Raw genomic sequence first — 25,648 nt, 5'->3', positions numbered from 1 at the left:
CTCCTACATAGTCCAAAAAGCTCAGGCACAATAATTTTTTCTAATATTTGTCAGATTAAAATAATTCCATACAAAAATTTGGTTATTCTAGAGTCTAGGGTTGGAAGTCAAACCAAAAATATGAGCTTAAGAAACTCTGATGAAAATGTAATTGTTTTAATAATAAAAATTAATTAAATTAAAGCAATAATTTTAAAAAAGCCATTAAGTAGCTGAATTCACAGAACTTGAACTTAAAACTCTTAACTCTATCCTGAAATGAAGCCAAACTCATATATTTCCTTCTTCATACTTTCTGGACTTCATTTAGTTCAGTTAAAGGTTTGTAAGATCAAGCTTCTGTGCTATCTGTAAATCAGAAAGCTATCTGTGGCCTCAAGTTTGGAAAGCCATTTAACTGGTTCTGTGACTAAATCACTGTCATCCTTCCATCTTGATTTCATCTCTTTCATAATGGCATTAAAAGCTGCAACAGAGAGAGGCAGATCTTAAGTCTGCTGCATGAAATGTGCTACTTGTACAGACATGCTGAGTTTTTGCCAGTTGAAAACATGCTTCACCACCACTCTGATTTTTGTTATATCTTCTGTGCTCTAATTACATGAGCTAGTAAATTTACATGTGTACATAACTCTAAAATTTGCATGGTAAGTGGCCAATGGAGAACACAGATTGATCATCCTCAGGGTGTAATCAGCCTAATAGTGAATTTAGAAAGTACGTTCAACATAAAAGATGTAGGGTCACTTAGGCTGAGGGTTGCACAACCATTACGATTTAGGAGGAAAGCATCCTAATGTATGTGGTCAGTGATGAGAAGTAATTGTTAAATATGAATTAATAAAGCTGCCTTAGAACAATTTTTCAGAGGACATCCCAAAGAGAGCAGCACAAAGGATGTGTCTAGGGGGCTTGTTAAACTGTACATCTCCACTTGCTAATGGTGGGACGGCTTTTAATTCTGACCTTCCTCAGCAATGCTTTTTATTATGAAATTCTTGTGAAGGTACCAAAATTTTTGATTTCAAGTGCAAGAAATCAAGGGAAGAAGATGGTGTTACACAGTTCTAAACAAAAGGTAAGTTAACATATTCAACAATGTAATTACAAGGGGAAGACAACATTGCTCTTTAAACAGCAAAACCATAATGAAACAATTCTAGCCCTGTTTCTTGTATGTAGCTCAGTTATACTCCTTAATGTGTATGCTTGAGGGCTGTTTACATTTTTTGTTAAAGTCAGAGTATAGGGGTGAGCTGGGCTTTTTTCATCCTCAGTAGGAGGAACGGCAATGTCTTTTTTGAATAGGCTGCATGATTATACAGAATATGTCATAGCATAGCTCTTGTTGAGCACATGCTGCAGGATGAGAATATGGGAGAGACTGAGCATAAAAGACTAGCAAAAATAAAGAGAAAAGGGGAAATAAGGGAAAAAGAAAAAATATGGCTAAAGAGAATAACTATTGGAGAAGTTGGGAGAGCAGTGTGAAGTAAAGCAGAGTAGCAGAAAGAATTTTGTTTTCCACGAGAAGTATCACAGAGCCACACAATTCCTGAGGTCGGAAGGGAACTCTGGAGGTCATCTGGCCCAACCCCCCTGCTCAGGCAGGGTCATCCCCAGCAGGCCGCCCAGGAGTGCCCAGCAGGCACTACCCCTTTTCTCATGGTTGGAATTTGGTGCTACCTCCTCAGCCGTCCCATCACAGTGTGTGGGAAGAACTTTAGGGGCAGATATTTTTTGTCTGATCCAGCACTTCATGCGGTCACAAGGAAAGGGGAGAAGCAAGTGGGCTGGGTAAATGGAGGTGCAGATCCAGCAAAGTAAAAATGCAAGGTGTTTGGTACGATAATTACAATATAAGAAAAATATATACACTTCTAGTACCAGCCTAGCAGTTGTGCTTCAGCTCTACAGGTGTATTTCCCTCAGTTGAACATTATTTTGTCTTAGCATGAACTGCTACTAAAGTAGCATGAGTAAAATGAGTCATTTCTTCTAGTATAAAAATATTTGCACAAATATTGATTAAAATTCTAATTCTTACCCTATGCATTTATAACTTTCTTCAAAACATTTTATAAGGTGAAATTGATCTTCATTGATTTCTTGTATGAAAAAGGTATGGAGCTTCTCAAGCTTATCTGATTTTAAAAAAGTGAATGTGAGGCAAATTATTGAATTAATAAGTCATCAACATACAATAAGATGTTTGATTAGACACTTTCTAATTTACAAGTTTGTTATTTGAGGCACAAAAAATATTTTTTTTATGTCTGAAGTTTTTCTAGGACAAAATAAAATTCTTATTTTTAGTTTTAGCACATAAGCACTATGTGCCTAGGATATGCTCTTCACTGCAAGCTCTTAATGAGTCTGCTGTATCACTGTATCAAATGGCAATAAAGCCAAAGTGCCATTGAAGAAGCTGAGCCAGATCCTAGATACTTTAAAAGAACACAGCGCCATGTGTTATTTTGACAGGGCAGAACATGGTAAAAGGCTAATGGAAGGAGGATAATCAGCAATAGTTTGGAGATGTCATGTGAGGTCAGAGGGGCACGGTAATTGTAGTAGTGGTAGGGTATGCGTATCATGACAGGTGTGTGTGTATTGTGTAAAGGTGGTGGTGACTGGGGGAAGTGCTGGGTGGCTGAAAAAAGACAAATGTTGTGTCCATCTTCAAGAATGGCGATCCAGGGAACTACAGACAAGCCAGCCTGACCTCAGTCTGTGGGAGGATTTAGTAAATCCTCCTGGATACCATGTCCAGGTGTTTGAAAGACAAGAAGGTGACCGGGGACAGGCAGCAAGGGTTTACAAAGGACATATTCTGCCTGACCAATGTGACTGCTTTTTATAACGAGATAACTGAGCCTGCAGAGAAGGGGAGAGCAGCAGATGTCGTTTACTTTGATTTTAGCAAAGCTTTCGACGCAATCACCCGTAGACCTCCTTTAACCGCATTGGAGAGGTATGAGCTAGGTTAAGTAGAAGTTAGGTGGAAAACTGGCTGGCCCATTGGGCTCAAGCGCTGTGATCAGCAGTAGCAGGTCTCCTGGTGGCCAGTATACTTCAAGGGTGGGTACTGGGACTGACACTGCGTAACACCTTTACTAGTGACCTCAGTGATAAGATGAAGTGCAGATGACAGCAAATTGGGAAGGAGTGATCAGTGCGCTGGAGGGACCTCAGCAGGCTGGCGAAATGGGCTGGCAGAAACCTCAGGAAGTTTAGTGAATGGTAGTGCAGCATCCTGCATCTGGGACAGAACAGCCACCCACTTTATGAGCTGGGGCCCAAGTGGATAGAAAAGAGCTTTGCAAAAAAGAACTTGGGGGTCCTGGTGAGCAACAAGGAAATCAGCAGTGACCTTGCAACAAAGAAGGTCAACAGCATCCTGGGCCACAATAGCAAAAGAATAGTCAGGAGGTCGAGAAAAGTGGTTATTCCCATCCATGGAGTACTTGTGAGATTGCATCTGGGTTACTATGTGCAGTTTTGAGCACCCCAGTGCATGAAAGATGTGGGCATGCAAAAGCAAATCCAGAGGAGGGCCTTCAGGATGGTGAGGGTGCTGTACACATGATGTACAAGAAAAGGCTGAGAAGGTCAGGCTGTTAGTCTTAAGAAGAGAAGGTGGTGTGAATTTTATTGTTCTCTTCAGCTACCTAATGGGCAGGTGTAGAGAAGATGGAGCATTCTTTGAGGTCCACAGTGGCCTTTTCACTGTGAGAGGCAACAGGAACAAGCTGGAACAGACCTACTAAATATCAGGGGAAAAGAAAAATTCACAAATGTGGTCAAACACTGGAATGGGTCATCCAGAGAGGTTGAGGACTCTTCATCCTTGTAGACAGTAAAAAATGAGCTGGATATGACCCTGGGAAACCTGGCATAACTTCAAAATTGGCCCTACTTGGAGCTGAGGGCTCAGCCAGAAGACTTCAACAGATCCCCCACATCCCTAAGAGGCTGAAGATGGTATAGTAGGTTTAAATGGTATTAAATTTAATTTTGTTTTCTTTGTGGGTTTCAGTTAGGTATATACTGTGTCAAAAAAAATCTTACTGGTTTCATAAAGACCATATTTAAACCCACTTGGGGAGGTTAATGAGTAAGTGGGGACTCAATTCCCCATAAAGGTGGGCAGAGAAATTCTACAGGGTAAATGCAGCTGCTCATGAAAAAGGCTTTGTGCACCAACAGCTGCATTACATATAGTCCTGGTGTCAGCAGGTGCACATAAACCCTTCTTCCTTACGTGTTAAAGCTGCAGATAGAGGTTTATGAGACAGCAGCCATACCTTAGTGGCCCACCAAGTTCATAAGCATTCAACAATTTGTTCATAACCTTTCACCTTATGGAAGAATAACTTTAATTTAATTGAAAATCAGTTAGAAACACACCTGCAAACGTTAGTTTTACTCACAGTATCCCATGTACAAATTTTTTAAGAAATATGTTGCGTAGGAAAAGTAAGTACGAAAAAAGAACATTGACAACATCTGGCTATACTGATCGGGAAGACATGCTTGCATTCAGATTCTGGTTCTTTTCCTGTTGATTTAGGGGAAAAAAAAAATATTTAGAAAAAAAAAGTTATGAGAGGAAACTTAACCAAACGTCACTGAAAATTCAAAATAATTAAAAACTTCTCTCTGTGTTAAATTTCACACCAGGAAAGGTTTGCAGATCACAGTGAATAATCAAGGGAATACATAAAGTGATGCTGTGAACAAAATAGCCAGCAGAAGTATAAATGGGAGGAGGATGAATATGAGAGGATGACAGAAAACTTATATTACTCTTGTTTAGAACGGATGAAGCTTCTGTTGAAAAAATAAGCCCAGGTCTAGTCAGCACAATGCAGCAATGGTGACACTGGAGAAGGTTCAGAGAAGAGCTGTAATGCTGAATAAAATCCGGCACTGAAGTGTGTTTATCAAATCTGTTTCCCATCTGGAAGATGGTGCTTTCTCTTTAAAGAATAGCAGTTAGGAATAACATAATTACTGGCCTTTGCACACAGTGATATTTGTAACCAGGGGTTTGGGTTTTGGCCTTAGATGACAAAATGTATTTGCTCATGAGTTAGGAGCTGGTAACAAATTTCAGTGGATCTGGGCATATATATGTAGATAAATCCCCTCTCTCACCCAGTTTGACAAGGACACTCAGCCACATCAGACTCAGGGGGTTTTGTCAATGTTGAGACCATAAACTTTGTGTTGCATGGGCTATCTTTTATGTTTGTACTGCAGCAAGTTAAAAGGTCTTCCTTGCTTTTCCTGGTGGATTTAGGTACTAGTTTAATAAAGACTTTTGGTTACATTAAAGGAAGTGTGGAGTTGGAAAAAATCAAGCTTCCATAAATAAGAAATGCTGGAATTAAAATTACCTGTGCAATTCCAAATTGGGCTGCTTATGGTCATAAAATTAAAGGCATACTTTTTTTTTTTTTTTTCTCCGGCGGACCACTGTTTCACTTAGCATAGGAGAACAAATGAATCATGACTGTGAGGTAAATGAGATTATTGCCTGTATAACTGTTAGCTTATTTGCTACAGAGATTTGCACAGATATAACAAATGAGGCCAGAGGGAAAGCTCTGTCTCTCCAGAACTCTTTGCCCCAGGTTTTTTTCACATATGAGCTACTCTCATTTGCCATGTTATTTCAAGGTAATATTCTGATTTCTCTGCTCTCCAGACAGAATTAACCTTGAATCTCTTTGGTGCCTGCCTGTGTACGGGCAGAGTGGAAGAGCTTCCTGAAGACGGAGTAATTTCTCTGCCGATTACGACTGATGGGGAGGGACACTGAGAAAGGTTGTCCTCTCCAGCTGCTGCAGCCCAGTGCTGGAGCATGCCCACTTGTCTTCTGGAGATGATGCCAGAAGTACTCCCCCTGAAACAGTGGGATTTAATGTAGGTAGGATCTCTGGTTAATTTAGCAGCAAAGCTCTAATTGAGCATATACGAACTACAATCCCTCCACTCCCATTTCCTAATGGGGGCTAAATTCAAATAGATTTCCAATGGCCGGCCCTCCCATACTGGAGTTCTTTCTCCAGAAGAGGAAAATATTAGAGGTTTTCAGCGACTTGGTCGCAAAGACTTTTTTAGCATGGGGAAGGATAGTGGGAAAGGCAGTTTTCCTTCAATTTGTTTGGAGAAACAATTGAACTATTTTTGCCCAATGAAAGAAAAAAAGCTTAAAAAAACTTGAGTCAGATGTAAGTATGGGAAATTGCGTGCAGCACAGTAGGGCAAAACGTAACCATCTGAAAAACCAGGATTATGATCAAAAAAGTGTTGGACAAGCCTAATTGCAAGCAGAGTTAGGCACGCAACCAGGAGCAATGTACAATCTGTGGCTAGCTGCAGAAAAACTTGGGGCTGCACACCCATGTGACAAAATGTCAAAAATAACAATTGTTACAGTGCGTAGAGTACGGCTCGCCATTATCGACACGTGAAAATGTAAAGCTTTTCTTTTAAGATAGGATTTCTGCGTCGTGGATTGCTTCTTGAACTAAAGGGCAATGTTTAACAATCACCCTCCGGCCCTTAATAATTTTTAACTCATGCATTCACTCCTCCAGCCCAGGAAAAGCCTGCATCTTCATCCCTTCGCTCCCGCGAGTGAGATACAGTTGATGCTGTGTATTTGTGACATGATTTTCAGCATGTGTGTCCTTTCTTTCTCTTTTTTTTTTTTTTTTTTTTTTCCCCCCCCCGGGGGGGGGGGGGGCAAAGAAAGGAAATAAGACTGTGTCCCGTCCGTCCCCCCCCCCCCCCCGCCTCTGTCTCCCTGTTTTTGGGAACATGGGCCACCGAAAGCCCTCTCGGGGCTGCTTGCTCGGGTCCCGCTCGAGAGCGAGGTTCCTCCCAGGGCGGACGGCGAAGGGCCACATTTAAAGTCTCGCCCTCCGAGGGCGAAGGACTTCCCCCCCCCCCCCCGCCCCGGCTCGGGTGCCGAGGAGGAGGCTCCCGGGAGCGCGGCGCAGGGCTGCGAGGGAGCGGGGCGGCTGCCATTGTCCCTGCGGGCGGGGAGCGGGGCAGCCCCGTGCTCCGGCGGGCGGCATCAGCCAGGGGCGGCGGCGCCCCGGGCCGCGCCGCGGTGCCGCCCTCCCGGCCCGGCCCGGCCCGGCCCGGCTCGGCTCGGCTCGGCCCGGCCCGGCCTCCCCCAGCCCGGGGCCCGGCCGCTGCCGCCGTGCCCGGGGGCAGGGGGGAGTGACTTGTGCCTCCCCCCGCCTCCTCCCCGTCCAGCCCTCCTCTGGGTAGAAGGGGAGGAGGAGGAGGGCGAGTGGTGGGAGGGTCTCCATTGAAATAAACAAGCAGGCAGTTATTAAAACGGGAACATGGCGGCCGCAGCCCCAGCTTCAGCTTCATCTTACAAAGCGAAGGTCAGCGCCGGCGGCAGCCGCGGCGGCAGCGGCGGGAGACGGCACTGACCCCGGTAACGGCTCCCGCACGCCCCCTCGGCCCCGGCGCGGCGGGGGGTGTGCCCGAGCCCCCCGCGCCTCCCCGGCCGCCTTGTGTAACGCCGGGGGGACGCCCGGGGCCGCGCCGGTGCGCGGAGGGGCGGTGTTGGCGGGCGGCACCGCGGCCGCGGTGAGGCGGCTTCCCCCGCGCCGGCGGCGGGGAGCGGGGCGGGGGCCGTGGCCCCCTCCGTGGGGAACCGCAGGGGAGCCGGGGGCAGGGGACCGCGGGGCCGCCCCTCGCCGGGGCATCGTGCTCGCGCCCCCGGGGCCCGGCGGCGGGGGGGGGGGGAGGCGGCGGCGGCGGCGCGGGTTTACTTCCCCGGGACGTCCCCCGTTTCGGCGGGGGGGTTGGTGGTGGTGTGGTATACGGCACCCCACCCTGCCGGGCCGAGGGGGCTGGTTTCCTGCTCCCACGCCAGGCGGAGGTCGGGTGCCGCCTCTGCGCGCCCCTGGTTGGGGGCGGCAGGGGGAGAAAGTGCGAGGAGCCGGGGAGGCCAGGGGTGCTGCGGCTGATCCGGAGGGGGGCAGGGGGCTGCCCTGCCCGTGCTGGGGGAGGATGGGGCAGCCGGGGTGCGAGGGGGGGGTGGTGGTGGTGGATTTTCAAGGGATTGTTTAGGAGAGTCCTCCCTCACCCCGAGCACACGCCGACAAGGAAACTTGAGGGAGGGTCTCTCCCCGGCGACAAAAGGGGTGATCTGGGGAGCTGGGCGGTGTTCCCCCCCCCCACCCCCCCCTTCCCCGGCTGACAACGACTTGGTGCGCAAGGGTGCGGGCCGCTCCGATTCCCTCCGCGGGGCCGAGCCGGGCAGGGGCCGCGGCGCCCGGTGCCCTCTCCCCTTCCCCCTGCGCTGGGGCCGGGGCGCCCCGCCGCCGCTCCGCGCCCGCAGGAGACGCGCGGGGAAGGAGGGGGCAAAGCGGGCAACTTCTCTAACTTTCTGCGCGGGGGTTGCGCCTGCGTGTGCGCGCCGCGCAGCGCCGCGCCGAGCCGCGGGGGCGGGCGGCGGGGCGCCGCAGCCGCGCAGCCAGGCCGCGGCGGCACAGCTGCGTGCGAGCGCAGCCCGGGGCGCCCGGCCGCCGCCGCCTCCCCGCGGCCCGGGGAGGGGTGGGGGCCCGGCCGCCGCAGTGCCGTGTGTCTGCGTGTGTGTGTGCGCGGGGCGGGGAGCGGCGGCAGGAGGAGGAGGAGGAGGAGGAGGAGGAGGGGATGGCAGCCGGCTGGGCGCGGGGCCGGGGTCCCTGGGCGGGTGCCGCTGGCGGGGCGGGCGGCGGCGCTCGCTCCCGCTTCCCGGCCGCGGGGCTGCGCGCAAGGCGGCGGCGGCGGCGGTGGCTGCAGGCGGGCAGCTCCGCGGCCGCCCCTGCCGGCAGCGGGCTTCCGTCCCCCCGTCCCCTCCCGCCCCACGCGCGTAGGGAGCGGGGGAGGGGCGGGGAGATGCCCGCCACCTCCGCGGAGGGCGAGTGCTCAACCCCTCCCCGCCTCCGCGGGGACCGCGGGGCCGCCGCGCTCGTCGGAGGCTCCGGGGCGAGGCGTAACTGGAGCCCCGTCCCCTCTCCCTCGCTGCCCCTCGCTCCTTCGCCTCCGCCTGGTCCTGAGCGTTTTTCCCCCAGCCCGGGAATCGCACGCTTCTCCTTCCAGAGCGGGGCATTCAGGCCGTGTAGTTTGTCTGCGGGAAACCTGCCCGAGAGCCTGGCTAGAAAAGGTTGGGGGGAGGCAGGGAGGTTGCTGGTAGTCACCGGGAAATAATGGTATCTGAATCTTAGTTCGTGTTAGCCTCTGTACTTCTGTCTGAAGTGTGCATATGCAGGAGCCCGCTGTCTAAATGCACTTGTAATTTAACCAGGAAGGAGTCTCCTTGTGAAAGGAGGGCAGCCTGCTTGTTCAGTAATAATCAAATTGGGTTTGTATCTCTTGGGTTTTTTTGTGTTGTGGTTTTTTTTTGTTTTTTTTTTGTTTGTTTGTTTTTTTCTTTCAGAGTAGTAGGAAGCAGGTGAATAGGCTTTAGAACTGAAGAGGTAATATTTTTATGGTATTTGAGTATAGTTTGAGCTAAGCATATAGTGTCTGGCTATGACAGTTACAGATCTATTGCTGCTGTAAATAAGTAAGCAGTTTAAGACTGCCAGTCTTTTTACTTAAAGCTTTTTTTGTTCTGTTTTGTTCTTAGTTTGCTGCCATTGTGGCTGAAGACAGTCATTTGGTTTTTATCCCTTTGGGTTTTTATGTACTGAACTATAAAATCAACTCTAGCCAGTTAATTTCCTGGCTCTTTACAACCCGATAGCGGCGTTGGGCCACCTGGTGGGCTCCTCTCATGGGGGAATCCTCTGCGAGCGCCGAAAGGGAGGGAGCTGCTGGTCCGCTGTGTTGGATGCTCTCAGAGAAATGACAATGTTTCACACTGTTGTTAATGTCATACCGAAACTATTATTCCCCAAAGCAGGGCTCTTGTTTGCTTACATGCAGCTTAAGACCGCTGTGAATGGAAACCAGTTGTTTTATCGCAGTCAGTGTACGTACTGCGCCTCCTACGTATTTTTCAGGACATTTGCTTGTTTACGTCAGTGTCACAAATAGGATATACCAGGCTTGTGCATATTTGCATGTACAGACGTGCATGCAGGCATGTATGGATGCTCATGCATTCGTGTCCCTTATTTTGGCATTTGTGGTACAGCTACTTGGGGACTGGAACATAGAAGTCAGCTCTTCTGTGCCACATGAGATAAAGAAAGATGTAAATTGCCCCCAAATGGTTAATCGTCAAGTTTATGAGAAGTGCTGTGATAAGCTTAATGTTCATAGTCAGTCTTAGTCATCTGTGGTCTTGAAAGTACTTTGTCATGGACTCAACCTTCAGAAATATTGAGAACAACTTTAAGAAGAAAGGTTGATCTTTTTAACATCATGCAAATACTTGAAGAATCATGTAATTTTTCATATGTTTGTATTGTTTTGGTGAGCATTATGCAGTAAATGCCTGACAAAGGTGGTGTAGTCATTGCATTTTTTTCAGCCACCGTACTGTTTTATTTCACATAAAACCTGAAGATTTCTCAGCTTTGTATTTTCTCAGGCTCGTGGTCTTTACTGGGGACAGGATCCATGTATGAGACGTACTTCATCAGTATCTCTGCAATGTCTGAAGGCACTTCTTTACTAAAAGTGAAAATCTCCTTGTGTTCCTTGTTGTGTGTCCTGGTGGTGTCAGTGCTAAATTTGAAACTTGAGACATTTGAGGAAGGAATACTTTATTGCTCTCAAGAATGATACTTTTGGAATAAGACTGATGAATTTAAGTTTTTAAACTGGAACTATGTTATTTGGGAGAGAAAATAAAGATCATTTATGGTGGAAAAATTAGAAAATACTAGGGATTTACATATATTGCACTGTATTGCATTAAACTGAAGCTCTGAAGTAAAAATTGATTATTTAAGAATAATATTTATGTTTTTATTATCATTTAGGATGTAGTTTCCTTATTATAAGGGTGAAAGGCTCTGTCGAAAGAGGCATGTAAGCAGTCTGTATTGTTGACATTCCCAACTTTTTCCCTCAGTCCTCAAAAAACCCCCAAACAACCCCAGTAAGAGCTAGCCCATCTGCAGGGAGCCCAGGTTTTGCAGCAGGAAGAACAAAGTCAGTGAGGGAGCCAGCTGCTGTTACAATGCCCACTGTCTTCTGCTTCTTGCCTTTGTTGCTGCTGTCACTGTCTCATTGGCAAAATCTGGGCTTCTTGCTCAGCTGGAGTTTCTCTAGCACCTGACATCAGAATTGCAGAGGCTTGTGAGGTCTAAGCTTTGAGGATGCTGTTGGTTCATTTGAAAGAAAAAGCCAAACTAAAGCCTGGTACCAAATTCAAGTGTAAATGTAACTCTCTTTGTCTGCCAAGTGCAAATAGACTGTGCATTGAAGAAAAGGAACACTAAACTAAAACTGTTCTTGCCATGTTCATTTTTCATATGTTTGCCACAGTTGGCCTCTCCAAACAACGCAGTTTGTATGCAGGTAGGTATAAAGTATTTAACAAACTCCACATGTTTCTTCAGTATTCTTATAGACATTAAAATGCTCAGTATTCATTTATTTCTGTGTTTGGCTTTGGAGGTCAGAGGTTAGGTGTGTTGTTACAGTATATACTCTTCTGTGTGACACAACATTTTAAACTAAGAACAGAGTAACATTTATATTTACTTTGTAGAAGCTATATTACAGCATCCATTCATCCACCCATTCTCTACTGTTAGTTATTTTAGTTACAGATGGCTACTCTGACAGGATCCCTTCTTTTTATTTTTAAATGAGGTGAAGTTCACTGCACTACTTTATTTTTGTTAGTTGTTAAAACATTCTTGTACTCCTGGCAGCAGATAATGACAAATTCTTCAATGTAATGCTGGGAGCAAGGGAGGTGGAGAGGGAGAAATGGGGGGGGGGGGGGGGAGCCCTCCTGAGCATATGGAGACATCCAGAAAAAGATGTGCATCGTCAGCTGTGATTCCATTGTGTGCTTGCAGACGGGATCTGAGCTCTTCTTCTCTTGGGAATTTAAACCTTACAGAAGTATTCTTTGGCTTCTACCCATCAGGATAATCGAGCTTAGATAACATATATTTCACTTATTTATTATAGATAATATTTTGATAATATTTTAAGATTTTAGGGAATACATACGGTTGCCAGGATTCCTTCTCTGTGCTGGAATAACATTTTGAACAGGCATACGTATTGGTGAAATGGCAACTTTCAGTAGTAAGAATAATTTGTAATATTACATCAGTGGTTACGTATTACTAAGGCATCTTACCAGATCTACAGTTAGTAGTTTGTCAGCAGTATTTACATTATGCAAACACTCCCTATTTTTAATGATTCAGTAGCTTAGCCTTTTCAAAACATATCAAGTAGAAATGTGACGTGAAAAATGACAGCTTGTATAGTTTAATCAATTTAGGATACAGAATTAAAACAAACAAAAAATGCAAACCAGGGTATTTTTTAAACAGGGTTTTAAAACAATGCTATATTGTCTGTATTGTGAGTATTCAGAAATAGTATTTACATGATGAAAAAAAACAAGTGGAAGAAATTAGTTTTCTTTTATTCAGTCTTGCATTTACCTATTACCTAGACCAACATTTCCTCTCCTGAGCATTTGGAATACTACTGATTTTATACAATTATTTTGAGTTGATGAATAGTTTGAGAAATAGATTTTGAATGTGGTGGATTTACTGCATTGCGTTTTGTTACTGTTTATGATTTTTCAATCTTGTTCTGTGGAAATTGCATGTTATTCAAGTTAAAGACTAATGGAAATTTTGCTTAAGCGTTTTATGGAAATAAAATAGGCACAATTCCTATGGAAAGTGTATGGTCACTGGGGTGCTCGGCATTTTTGAAGTTTGAAATTAGTTCATTAATTTAAATGTCTAAAGCTATACAACAACATATTAACAATACACACATTTTTTTCTTCTGCAGCTGCATCATTATACCATTCCAAGTCTTGCATTTCCTTAAATGACTTCCATAACAATCTCCCATTAATACAGTTACTGGCAGATATTATTCTTGCTTTGCTCTCATTTTAGCAGTTATAACTGATAGTAAATCTCACTCTTTCTGTGAGTGTGCTCCCATTACTTAGATATTCAGAAGCCTCTTTGTAATGTGCATTTGCTTTTTGCAGCTAAGATGCAATGCCATCTATAAAGTCCAATTACATTTTTCTGTTTGTTTTTAAACTTCAAGAAGTTACTTGCTGTTTGGAAAGAATAACTTGTATTTTGCTAAAATAGTCCACATTGTACGGAAACCACTAATCTATTAATGAAAGGGCAGAGAGTATAGGTGACAAATTAATTAAAATATCTACTGAATGTGTTGATTTATCCATAAATCTTAAGCTGTATGGATCCCATGAGCTTCTTGGGGGGGGGGGGGGAGGGGGGGAGGATCCTGGGACATAGTGAGAATGTACATCTGATGTAGTGATGACTGAGAGTTGCTAGTTTGATGCCTTTTTTTAGTGAGCTATGTAAGACATATTGTTGCTCTTTGGTAGGATTTATAGTGGGCATATCACAATTGTCTGCTTTATTGACTGCCTCAGTGGAAAGGTCTGGGATTGAAGAATGGGCATGGAAAGTGAAATAACATTTTACTTGTTAGGTCAGAATTACTATGGAATTTTACTCTTACTCTGCCCATGTTGTAATTCAACTGTGTGTGAACAGATTTAGTTTTTCATTGCTGTCAGTATTGATCTCTAATGAGCCTTGCCCATGGATTTTGAAGAAAATCACTTCAATTAAAAACAATGCAGTATGTCACCTGTTTGTACCTCACAGATTATGTAGGAGGTACTAAATTGCGTTTAAAAAGAAAACTTTATGAGGATGGAGGAAAGTCTGCCTATGAATAAATTTGATAGTATATACTGACACTTTTATTACAGATATTTTTATGAACTTAGAGATTCATCATATGCCTGTGTGACAATCAAATTTAAAAAAAAGAAAAAAAAAAAAAAAAAAAGCCAAAACCCAAGGTCATATGTTTTAATACTTGTGGAAGGGAGAGTTCAGATGTTACCTGATCTACAGTGGAGATTACTTTTCTTCATACTTCTTTCACCACGCTGTGAGTTCACAAGGTAGCTCTTCAGTTATTATTCTTTACTATTTCAAAATTAATGTCAGGACTTGCTGACCAACCACTTAAGTTATTTCCAGAAATAAATGCAATTATTGTCAACTAATTTCACTTGCTATCCTTACACAAATTTGTACCTTGATCTCCAGAGATTTCAGCAATGCCCTCCTCCTGTTCTGTGAATTTCCTATAATAGATGCTTTGTGGAGGAAGATTATGAATGTATACAGTTAAATACATCTTTTATTTTAACAGATTTCAATTATATTCTCAAGGAGAAAAGCTCTTCTTCAAGTCTAAATCTTCATATTTTTTCCAAAATAAAAATTTACAGCTAGGAATATACTATTTTGTTTCAATGTGGCCAGAATACTTGTTGCCTTTATCTTAAAAGAAAAAGTCAACCTATTGATAATTTACTGGCTACAAAATGTAGCTCTAATGTACATAGTTTAAAGCTTTTTTAAAATTGCTCGCCAATTTGTGTTGCTGTTTGCATTGCAAACATATGTTTGCTTGTTTTGCTGTTGTTTTTAAGAATCATGGCTTACTTTGATACAAAGATACTGAATTTTTAATGAAGCCTCAAACTATTTTTGTGCTACAGTTCTGTGTGAAATTAGCGTTAACTGCACAATGGTGAGATCACTTGTGGCACGTTTTCTTCTTAGTATAAGAATGAGGGAACCTCAAGACTGTATGTAGATGAAAAAATACCTTCACTAAGCTTGCACACTGTAGATGATAATTTCTTCCAAGTATGTCTGAAAGTGGTAGTCATTCACTCCCTTTTAGCTGAACTGTAGTTTGTAGAGTTGATATTGTGTATTTTGTTCACAACTTAGAGTTTTTATGGGGTGAGGAGGTAACACATCTTGGGTATCTGGAATACAGGTGTCCCTTTGCACTGGAAAAGAAATGACTGCATGAATGGAAAATAAAGACATAAACCACTCTGAAGTCAGAGGATGGCGTACTCTTCTGGGGCCATATCGGTTGCTTTTAGTTATCATTTGACCTTTAAAAAGTGTCCTTTTACTCTTTGTGGGATGGAGGATTGAATGATGGTGTTGGAAAATGGCAAGTGTGAAGACTGGTGGCTATGGTGTTATTCCATTTTTATATCATAGCTAATGCTGACAATTTGTGTACCGTTTGAGGCAGAGACCCGTTCTTCATGTAGGCCTTTGCATGAGGCCTACCTAGAGGCCTTTGAGCACCACCATTAACAGCGTTATGCTATTGTGAAGGCTGGCTTGTATGCGAGAGTGGTTTCTCTTGAGTTTTGAGGGACATCCCAAGAACCTCCTGATTCTTGTGGGGATGGGTGGGAATTTGCATGGGTACTAGCATTGCCTGTTGCTGCAGAGTTGGCTTTCCTTTATTTCAAGCCTCAGAAAGGGCTTGAGAAGGGAAGGCAAAGGACTAATAGGTAATTTCAGTGTCCATCACTTCACGTTCATCACTTTTCTTCATTGACAGTCCAGTTTAGTTAGAGGAATAAATCTGGAATATACCAGATTATACATCTATTCAGGTACATAAACTTGTCACTAGTTGCTGTATAATTCAAGGGTTTTATTTGGAAAGAAAGATCTCAGCAGTATTTTGAAGGTAGTTCTTCTACTGTGACTACAATGTATTGTCTTTGTTTTCAGACAGTGTTATTATTAAATGTTCTATGAATAGAACAAATGAAAATCAGCAGCTTGTCATTTCCATTGTTGCCATGTGGTGCTCCGTGGGCCCCAGCGTAATGGTCAGGAGCCACGTTACTCCTGTGTGGACTCTGAGCTGCAGTACTGGAGGGCACGTGGATCAGGAGGTGGGACCCCAAAATAAATTGGCAGTAGGAAAATACCAGTGAGCAGCCATGCTAGTTGGCAAGAAACAAAGTGGTAGTAGTCATTCACTGGTGTGCAGCAGCTGAAAGACAGGAGATGAGTGGGAAATGCTTCTATCTGCACAAGCACTCTCGTCATTAGTGCTCCTCTGTGGGAAAGGTCTCCCCACCACGGGCTGGTGAGACAGTGGCTTCCCTTTGGTGGGTCTCTCTGAACTGCAGGTCTGTCTAACAAGCACTGGGAGTCTCGCCAAATCACAGAAAAGATCTATTAGTGTTTTACTTAAAATTTTATTCTAAGACAAGATGATGTTTTCTGTCAGTGAGGACCCACTTGAAGCCCCATGTTTGTGATCTGTAGAGCTTGTAAGCTTTTTGGACATTCCTGAGGAAATAATGTAGTCATATCTTCAGTGTGTATATTTTGTAGAAGAATACTTCTTTGTTAGTGGCACCCCTGAATAGCCTGTTACTGTAGTGGTATCCTGCCTGTGACTGAAAGAACTTAAGCAGAGTTTGTTTGAAAAAGGTTTATGTGAGATGGCAGAAATGACAGAAAGAATGAAGTTGTTTCTAAATTCCATTTCTCTTGATGCATAATTAGTGTGCCTTTTTTTTTTTTCTGTTGATGACTCTTACAGTGTATCTTTCATTTTCTTTATGTTCTGCCTTTCTGTTTGTCAGAATAAGAAGGCAGAAAACTCTGGTAGCTTGCTTGGATACATTTGACATAAAGTACTGTTTGACTTACAGACAGAAATGCAGATACAATATTTATGTGGCTAGTGGCATTCTCCTCTTCCCTGAAGGAATGTGTATTGCTGTGCAATGTATGTCCTCTGCTCTACTGGGCTCTTAAGCCCTATACTAATTAAGAGCTTTCTGTTTATTTGTCCGCTGATACTTGTCACTCGGGTCAGGAGTATTGTAAATGGAGATTCAGAGAAGAAACGTGCTTCTGTATGTACAACTTCTAAAAACGGTTGAAAGAAATTTTATAAGAACACCAGTTTCTCCTTTTTAGAGATTTGAAACTAACGTGTTATAAAGTCAACCAGCCAAGCAGTTAACCAGAAAAGGAACCAACCACTTTCACAGAGAGTTCCCACAGATTCTTTTGTGAAAATAAAGGCTGTGTACTGTGTAAGTTAATGTAAACATCTTAGTTGCTATCACTGTGAATTTGCAGTAGGCAGCAGGTAGAGAGGAAGTTGTGTGCCTGGAGTGATTGTGCAACTGGAAGGGGGTTGTAGTTATGTCTGGAAAAGCAGATAGTGCTCTGCAAACTTTGTTTCCCTCGTTGTGTTATGCTTAAAACTGCTATGTGCGAAGCATCGTATTATTTTTCTATGCCTGTCTCCAGAAAAAGACTAATATTTTTCTCTCAATTTTGTTCCTAGCGTGCTTGAGATGTATCTGAGTAGTGAGGCCCTCTGCATGCACAGTCCCTAGAAATCGTTGCCTGCCTTGCTGAGCCTTGGTGAGTTGTCTATATCCTATTGCATTTAATTGGATTGTGTTACAGTTTTATCTTCTTCACTGGGGAATTGATGTGAGATGTCTTAAGTTGATTGTGTGAATACAGCAGAACAAGCCTTGATTCTGAGTAATGTGTGATATTATTCAGTGAGTTGAAATACAAACATTTTAGACACTTTCAAAAATAATGCCCAGGCTGGTTATGGAAGCAGGGACCTTGCTGTAGTGCCAGGACCAGGAATGGGACTCTCTGCTGAGGCAGGCTGAAGAGATCAACATAGCATGTTCTTTCACATTAAGTTTGTTTGATATTTTATACTGTAACTAAAGAATTGACATTTTTCAAATGTGCTGATTATGGTCTGTCTTACGGCAAAGGTTGAGTATGAAATAATACAAGCCTTTCCATCCAACTATCTGCACTAATAAATTACTTAAATTGAGGGTTGAAATCGGTATAATGACACTGATGACTTAAACTGCTTGTTGCTCAAGAATTACTGTCTGATGACTCCATCAAGCAGTGCTGTGCCTGTTTAACTCTGCTCACAAGAAGGGATAATACTGCTGAGAAATAGAAAAAGGGACCCCTGCAGATTGTTTAGATGCAGACTAATAATAGTTTGGTAGTGCAGTGAAAGTAAGTAGAATATAAATGCTGTGGTTTTATTTTAGGTGCGTTTAATATATCAATGTGCTCACTTGGTATAAATCTTTCTCAGATGCATATTTGTAATTTTATGTGAGAACCTTTTCGGGGTACTCATGAATAAGTGTTGACTTTTAACATGTAGAGTGACTTATTAAGGTCAGAAATATGTATTTTTGAGGCTTGCACACCAAATACAGAGGTGGGAAATGAGCTTGCTGAAAAGGTTTTCAGTTGTTCGGGGGATAACTTTATAAAATGCTACCCGTTTATGGGTAAAATTATGTATGTCCACATCAAGTATCATTTCCTCTTTTGTTAATTATGTTGAGCAATTTTTGCAAACTAACAATGATTTTCTTTAAACTTACTGAATTTTCTAGCATCAGTGAATAAAAACAGATTAAGAAGCTTTCCAGTGCTTGGGTTTTTCCCCTGCCTTTTCCCTTGGCTATTCTGATAAAACACTTTGTAGTTCACTGCGTTCAATGAAGTTTATAATAGTGGTTAATAGTTTGTTTATGTATTATATTAACTTGAAAACGCTCAGCCACATAGATGTTATTACTTATTTACACTTATTACTTACACTGTATTACTTATTATTTATTTACACTACTTATCTGGGCTGCATAATGATCATAATGTGCATGTGCAGGTCTTCTCAATAATAAGCTGCTTTTGTGATCATTTAATCAAAGTTTTAAAAAAAAGGAAATAGTAAGAGTCTAATTTTTTTTTTCTAGTGAATAGGACTCATAATGAGTTGGGTATGTGTAATGAAGAAAGAGAAAAATGTCACTGCCAAAATTCTCCAAAGAGAACATGAAATTTTGTTGCCAAGTTGATAGTATGTTTGTTTTCAGTTGTCTCAATTGTAGTTTTCCATTAAAAAAGGAATGCATTAGGTAAAGACTGAAAAGGTAAATATTCAAATAAAAAGCAATTTGCATATAATTGCGCTTTTTTTCCAGATTAATATATGTGGCGAAAAAACACTCTCTCTCTTTCTTAGTGTTGCTACATTCTGCACCAAAATTATAAATTTGGTTGTTACTGTGCCAGAAAGTAATCTGGTACCTTGATAGATATTGACTAAAACATAGTTGCTGTGTTTCAAAAGTTAAAAACCTTTAATAAGAACAAATAGGAGATAAATATTTGTATATGAAGTCAATGGTGATGACAGTGAGGAAGAAACCACTGTAAAAAATAGGTGTCATGAAAGGATTTAGAGGGCAAGGATGAGGCAGAGAGGTAGTTCTCCACGCAAAATATCCTTTTGCTCTAAAGGGGGTAGTTATCCATGTGTTCATACCATAGTTCACGCGATAGTTCAGCCTTGGCTTTTGGCTGGAGTTGCTTGTGGAATAGATGTTGGGTTTGACTGTGTGTCGTAAGACTACCACCACTGTGACTGAAATTATGTGCGTTCAGCCTGTCTACCATTGTATTAAGTTTTTTTTGAAAGTGAAACTACTGCTTAATACTTACTGGGTCTACTTTTATATGATATAATGGAGAAGAGTGTGAATCTTGGACTGGTTAAATGGCTTTAGAACATGTGTGTATGAACTGATAAGAAATAATGTAGATGACAGAATTTGTGGCTCCTCCCTTGGAATGCTGGTAGTTGGGGTGGTGGGAAGTAGCTGCTGCATGCTACCAAAAAGTCATGCAATTGAAGATGGTGAGAAGTTTAGACTTTAGTTTAAAGAAAAAAACCCAAACAGATAAAAAGACTAACTTTAGTTTCTAGTCTAAAAGTTTTCAGTCAGAAAACATTTTTTTTCTTTCTTCTTTTCTTTTTGCATGAAATGGTTTACTTTGCAAGGAACATTTCTCAGCAAAAAAAGAACATAGATTAGAGAAATCTGTTTTCTGTCACTCTTGATCTGGAGAGTCTGTTTCAATCTAACTTTGTAGTGATTTCATTGGTGTTTGTGTTGTAGTTAGTGTCAAGTGTGATAGAAAATATTGTGTGTCTGTTCTGAGTTATAGTACTCCTTATTGTTGTTTACAGCAGGAGTAGATAAAGAAAATTCTGACAGATGTCTCATTTTTGACTGTCGTCCTAATTCATGTGTGTGTAAAGGGAATGCTGTCAGAAAATAAAGCGCAATACTGAAAATAGAGTGCCTTACATTGAAGCGAGTTTTAAGAGCGTTCAGTATTAGTTTAAGAATGCAAGTGAGGAATCTGCAGTAGGTTCCAAGTATCAAATCTGAATAAGAGGGACCTCATTTCTATCAAGGGTCAGTTCAGAGCACCTTAATTCCCACAGGAGCTGTGTTTCTGAAATACCTGAAATAAAATGTAGGTATCAATCACAGGTATGGATAATCTTTACTGAATCGGGTTTTCTCATTTGTGGAGGGGTCTGTGAGGGATATTTAAACTACATTGAATTGGTTTGTGATAAAAAAAGGGAATGTGTTCCAATTTCTAGACCTCGAAATTGGGGAGTTGCGTTTTGCATGAAATATGATCAGATTTTTCTGTTTTCAGTCACTCTTGTTCAGTAGTGACATTAGTTAATGTGAATTGCCTATAAAGATGCCTGTAAAAGCGGATGCTTGATTATAGTGAATTTAATGCAATCAGTGTTAAAATGATACTGCTAATCTGAGAGTGAAGTTCTGTGTGGGTGGTACAATGAGAACAGAGGTATTGAGAAATGAGCATCTATTAAGATTTATACAATTGCACCCCACAGATACTTTTTTTTTTCTCCCTAGAATTGGAAATGGGAGCTTATGGAAATGTTTGGGCTTTATTTCGTGGAAAAGCTGAAATTTACACAAATGTAATATATTGCATTTCCTTTAAAGTTGATGAAATTTGAGAGTATTGTAGAGAGAAATCTCATCATGCTTGCAACTAGCAGAACTAGATTTTTTAATAATGAAAGCAGTTTTAGAGTACTTTCATAGTTTTGAGGGCACAATGTTCAAATTCATTATAAATCTGGAGTAAACCATTCTTAAATATGTAAAACTCATTAATTACTCTGAATGGATCTAAACGGAGTGCTCTGTCAGTGAACTTGTTACCGAATTGATGGAACCAAGCTTCAAATATATCCAGGACTGTTGAAAACACTGTCATTCAATTGATTGAAGCTTGCCTTTTTTTTATGTAGCTATATCCTGGAAGTTATTTTTAACATTTCAGTTTCAGTGACATAAAAAATATTTAGGAAATGAGATTGCTAACTTGATTTTATTCATTTCTTAAATATTGGTTTTGACTTAGTAATGGGCTTTGCTAAGACTTTTTCACTTCTTACCTTGATAGGAACCTCTTTATATGGGCAAAGGTATAGTATATATGCATTCGCAGAAGAAATAGCTGTCATTATCATCCATGGAAAATCAATATGTATTTTAAATATAGATTGATGATATTGTACCACCAGTATTGGAGCCTGGGAATTCTAGAGGGGTCAAGAACAGGACAACTGAGCACTTGCATCATCAAAGAAGATGAGACGCATTTACTTGGGCAGATTTTCCTCTGGGCCTGCCTTTAGCCCCTGAATTGGGAAGAGTGAAATATTTACCTGGCTTGGCTCTTGACAGTAAATAGTATTAATTAAATACAGGGCTTGAAAATGACACTGGTATTTCAGATTAAGGCCAGTAGATTTTTGCCTTGGCTTTCTGGAAATTGAATTCCAGTAGTCTGTTTATTTGACAGCATTATAGTACAATAATTTCAGGTTCATGGATATTTCTCTACATTAAAGTGGGTGAATTTTTATAATGTCACAATACTGGGATGTTAGGCTCAGAAGACTTATGTGACTAGAATAGTAAGTGAATTTGCAGCTGATTAATATAAAGTGTGGCACAGTGTGTTTCCATCTGATTAATTTACCTTTATATTAGCTGGACTGGCAAGAAATTACAGGTTTCCTTTTTAAAACAAACTTTGGATGTTGAAAAATTCAGATTAAAGGTCTTAGATAAATTACAGATGTCAAGAAGTTAAGTATAATTAAAATGATTTAGAAATATTACATTATCGTTGAGAAGGGCTCTGTATATTCAAAATGTTTTACAAAATCCTCCTCTAGTCATCTCACCATAAGCACAAAGGGGTACTGACACTCCTGCGTACACAATATTTGTTAGTGTTTAAATGCTTTGGTAAAACTGTTTATAGCTGTGGCCGTGATAAATGAAGAAATGAAGAATATGTTCTGTTCTATTGTCCAGATTCTTCCCTTTTTTCATTATTAGTACTTTTATTCCTTCAGTAATTGCAGTTCAATACACTACAGTGTTCTGTATACACCAAACTGTATCTTTCAAAATGACAGCAATAGAAAATCTAGCAATTTTTAAAATTAGAATTGAGAAAGGAGTTAGTTTTATGGTAGGTATTGCAAATCAGTTCATCCTTGAGGGAAACTGTAGTAGTGTCAGAGGGAGTTAAAATGTTTCCATTCATGTTTTTTCAGCATGTTTTTCTTTTGCTTATTTTTTGATATTCTCACTTAAACTTTGAATCATCGTCCTTAAAAGTAACACATGGAACTGAAGATCCCTTTTTGCAATGGATTCCTTTGTCCTTCAATCTCTAGGTATCTGCTTTACTGCTACAAGAGAGTGAGATGTCTCTGACGTTTCTTTGTTCAGGTTGTAAGCTTGAAACTCTACTGTGTGGTGCCACAGTTTAGTAGTATTTTAAAATGGGATTAAAACATCTACATTACTCTAAAAGTAGGTGGCCAACACATATGAAATTTCACTTGGGCTAATTTTTATGGCCTTTCAGTTTTCAGTTGTGGTTTTTTGCTTGGCTTCTCTTCACAAATCCTGGTTAACTGTGTTTTTATTGCTCAGTCCTGCTGAACAGACTCATGTAAAACTTTTTCTGTCTGGAGTTACAGTATGTAACTTCCAGAATGTATCCTGCAGTGGAATAGGGTTTATGTGCAGCTGATGTTACATGAAGCTTGATGTATGACTACTGATGTTTAAAGTAGTTCCTTGTCCCTAACTATGATTTTAGTCTTTCCTTCCTCATAAGCTCACTCTTTTGTCATTATCCAAGTTCTAGACTCTTGATCAACAGTGAAATATATCACATGCTGTTCTACTGCTATCGCACCCCAAGCACACTACCACCGCTACTGTGCACCACAGGCTACGTGCTACAATCTAAAAGGTTAAAATGATATTGTTCTTTTAATTGTCTGCTTTTGTTGGTTAGTGTCTAATGTAGTGTGTGTATAGCACATCATATTCACAGCAGTATGTATTTATTTTTGAATATCAACACGGAACCATGCATATGGTGCTCTGGTCCTGTTTTAGGTACTGTGGGCACTTGATAAAAGGGAAAAAAAAAAAAAAGTAACAGCCTGCTGATGGTGAACTTGATTCCAGTAACAGCAGTTATCGAAGCTGCCTCCTACTTAGTCTTCATCTTATTTGCTTCATCACTCCATTTCTGAGCTATTTCCTTCCGCCCCCAGCTTCCAGGAGAAGTTTTTTGTGTGTTGTGGTCTTCTGATACAATCTGATAAAGCTTTGGGATAGTCCATTGTCTTCCACCTTTGCCATCAGTCAAAGCTCCCAGGCAGCAACATAGGAGGAGCAGTGTCTTGGGTCAGGACAGCTTGATCCATGGTTGTGAGACGCTGTAATATGACTTGGACGTATTTGGGTATGTGTGTATTTTGGGGGGGAATTACTTAGTGAAAATGTGCTTTTGGCTAGCTTGAAGCTATTAATGAGTTGGCTTGAATTTCGTAGGTAGCTTTGTTGAGGAAGGGGGAAAAGTCCCTACCAGTCAGAAATGCTACAGTGGCTTACTTAGGAAATTCTGAAATTAAAAGTTTTGGATTTTTGAGGCTAGATTCACAGGAAGACTTGATCGTCAATGAGCTGTGGGGAAACAGCCTGGCTACGGGGTACAGCTCTGAGCGGGAAGCGGCTGCGGGGGCATGAGGTGAGGGCTCTCGCTGGCTACGGTTTCAGTGGCACAGCCCGCGCCCCAGGTAGAGGGACAGCTTGTGACCGGTCGGATGGCTCGTCTGCTTGCTGGTGTCTGGTCTTGCTCCCCAAGAGCTGCAGTTTACCCTGCTGCTCCCGGCTGCAGGGTGGCCCTGCCTCTCACAACTGCACCGGGCTAGCCGGGGACCGGCAGGTTGCCAGTGTTTTACAGCGGTGGCGGAGAGCAGCTCCCAAGGTCACCCGCTTCACCTGGGATGACTGCAAGGGCTGGGGAGCCCTTCCCTGTACCCACGGGGGCACCGGCACTCATGGAAAGGGGGATATGCCCGTTTTGGGTTGCTGCAGAGGCTAGAGGCGGGAGGGCAGATTGCCACACGCCGCCTCCTTCTGAAGACTGGGACGCGGGGGGCGCAACAAGATGGAGGAGGGAATCGCAACGCTCCTGATTCAGAGCAGAGGTTTGCCTTTGGGTCCCCTGCCTCTTAGGGGATTGCTGCTGTCTCTGGGCTGCTGAATGTTTTTGAGTGGAGCTTTGCTGCCTCAGACAGCTCTGCTTTTTATTGGTGTGTAAATACTTTGTCAGAGAACCGAATTTCCTACATCGGCGGTGGGTGTCCTATCTCTTGTGCGCGCCCTACGGTAAAGGACAGTAGTTTCTTCATTTGCTCACTTTTATGGATTTAATTTATTTATCTGCTACCTGTAAGGTTGTCTTCTCAGCCAAGGTGCTGCAAAGGAAGCTAAGGTATACATTCACAGATATATTTAGCAATTAAATCCCCTCGTGGATGCTCTTAATGCTTTGAGATAGCTTACCCTACTTTGACATGAAGTTAGCTATCTGAAACAAAGGCATTTTTCCTGGTGAATTGAGTATTTGCACAACTTGAAACAGTTTTAAAATATGCTATTTTTTTTCCTGTCCAGTGGCAGAAATGAGAAATCCATTATAGGCACAGCTCTGTTCCTTGTATCAGAGGTATCATTGTCCATAGTTAGATGGATGCATTTGACTACAAAGATATAATACAAATTAAAAGTTTCACATGCATATGCCATCTTCTTTCAAAATCCTTTGATAAGGTCAGTGTGAAGTATTTTACCATGTAAAACTAATGAATTCTTGACAACCTGAAAAGATCAAAATGAGACATATTTAGATCTCTCATAGCAAATGAGAAGTTAAAATGTGAACTGTGTATAGCGTGTCTGGCAAAGGTAGAAATAAACCCTTAAAAATTTAAAACCAGTAGTGAGTATTTTGTGCTATGGTGGGAAGAGCCATATGCCATAACTTTTCTTGCTGTTGACATGATTTGGGGACTGTTCTTAATGTTCTAATTTTGTGGAAATACCGTTGTACAAGCATAGTGGTAACTTTTTCATAATGAGCTGTACTCTGTTCTGTTACACTAGTGTAAATAATTTTTACTCAAGTTGTATTGCAGAAACTGAGAAAGGAAAATGGTGAGCCTGCCCGTAGAATTTCCTCGGGGGAGGAGGGACTTTTTTAGAGAGATGAGATTCTGAGAAGGGAAACAGGAGGGTTTCTTGCAGAAAGGTGGAGCT

The 25,648-nt window shown here is 42.2% G+C and overlaps 1 protein-coding gene across 4 annotated transcripts in view; it reads left to right on the top strand.

Moving 5' to 3' along the window:
* Positions 1 to 7,191: 7,191 nt before the first annotated feature.
* Positions 7,192 to 25,648, top strand: part of NCOA2 (nuclear receptor coactivator 2) — a 199,144-nt gene continuing 180,687 nt past the window's right edge. For 2 of the 4 annotated variants that reach the window (XM_049818282.1, XM_049818240.1), the window contains exons 1-2: positions 7,192 to 7,465; positions 17,386 to 17,465. The gene's annotated coding sequence lies outside the window, so the exon portion shown is untranslated. Of the gene's footprint in view, positions 7,466 to 17,009; positions 17,129 to 17,385; positions 17,466 to 25,648 lie in introns of all 4 variants that reach the window. The other 2 variants (XM_049818250.1, XM_049818258.1) reach the window with 2 other exon arrangements.

This window comes from Accipiter gentilis, chromosome 2 (assembly GCF_929443795.1).
Source record: "Accipiter gentilis chromosome 2, bAccGen1.1, whole genome shotgun sequence".
In the NCBI taxonomy this organism is placed as follows: Eukaryota; Metazoa; Chordata; class Aves; order Accipitriformes; family Accipitridae; genus Astur; species Astur gentilis.
Note: the sequence above shows the minus strand (reverse complement) of the source record. Positions and strands in the feature narration are given on the sequence as shown.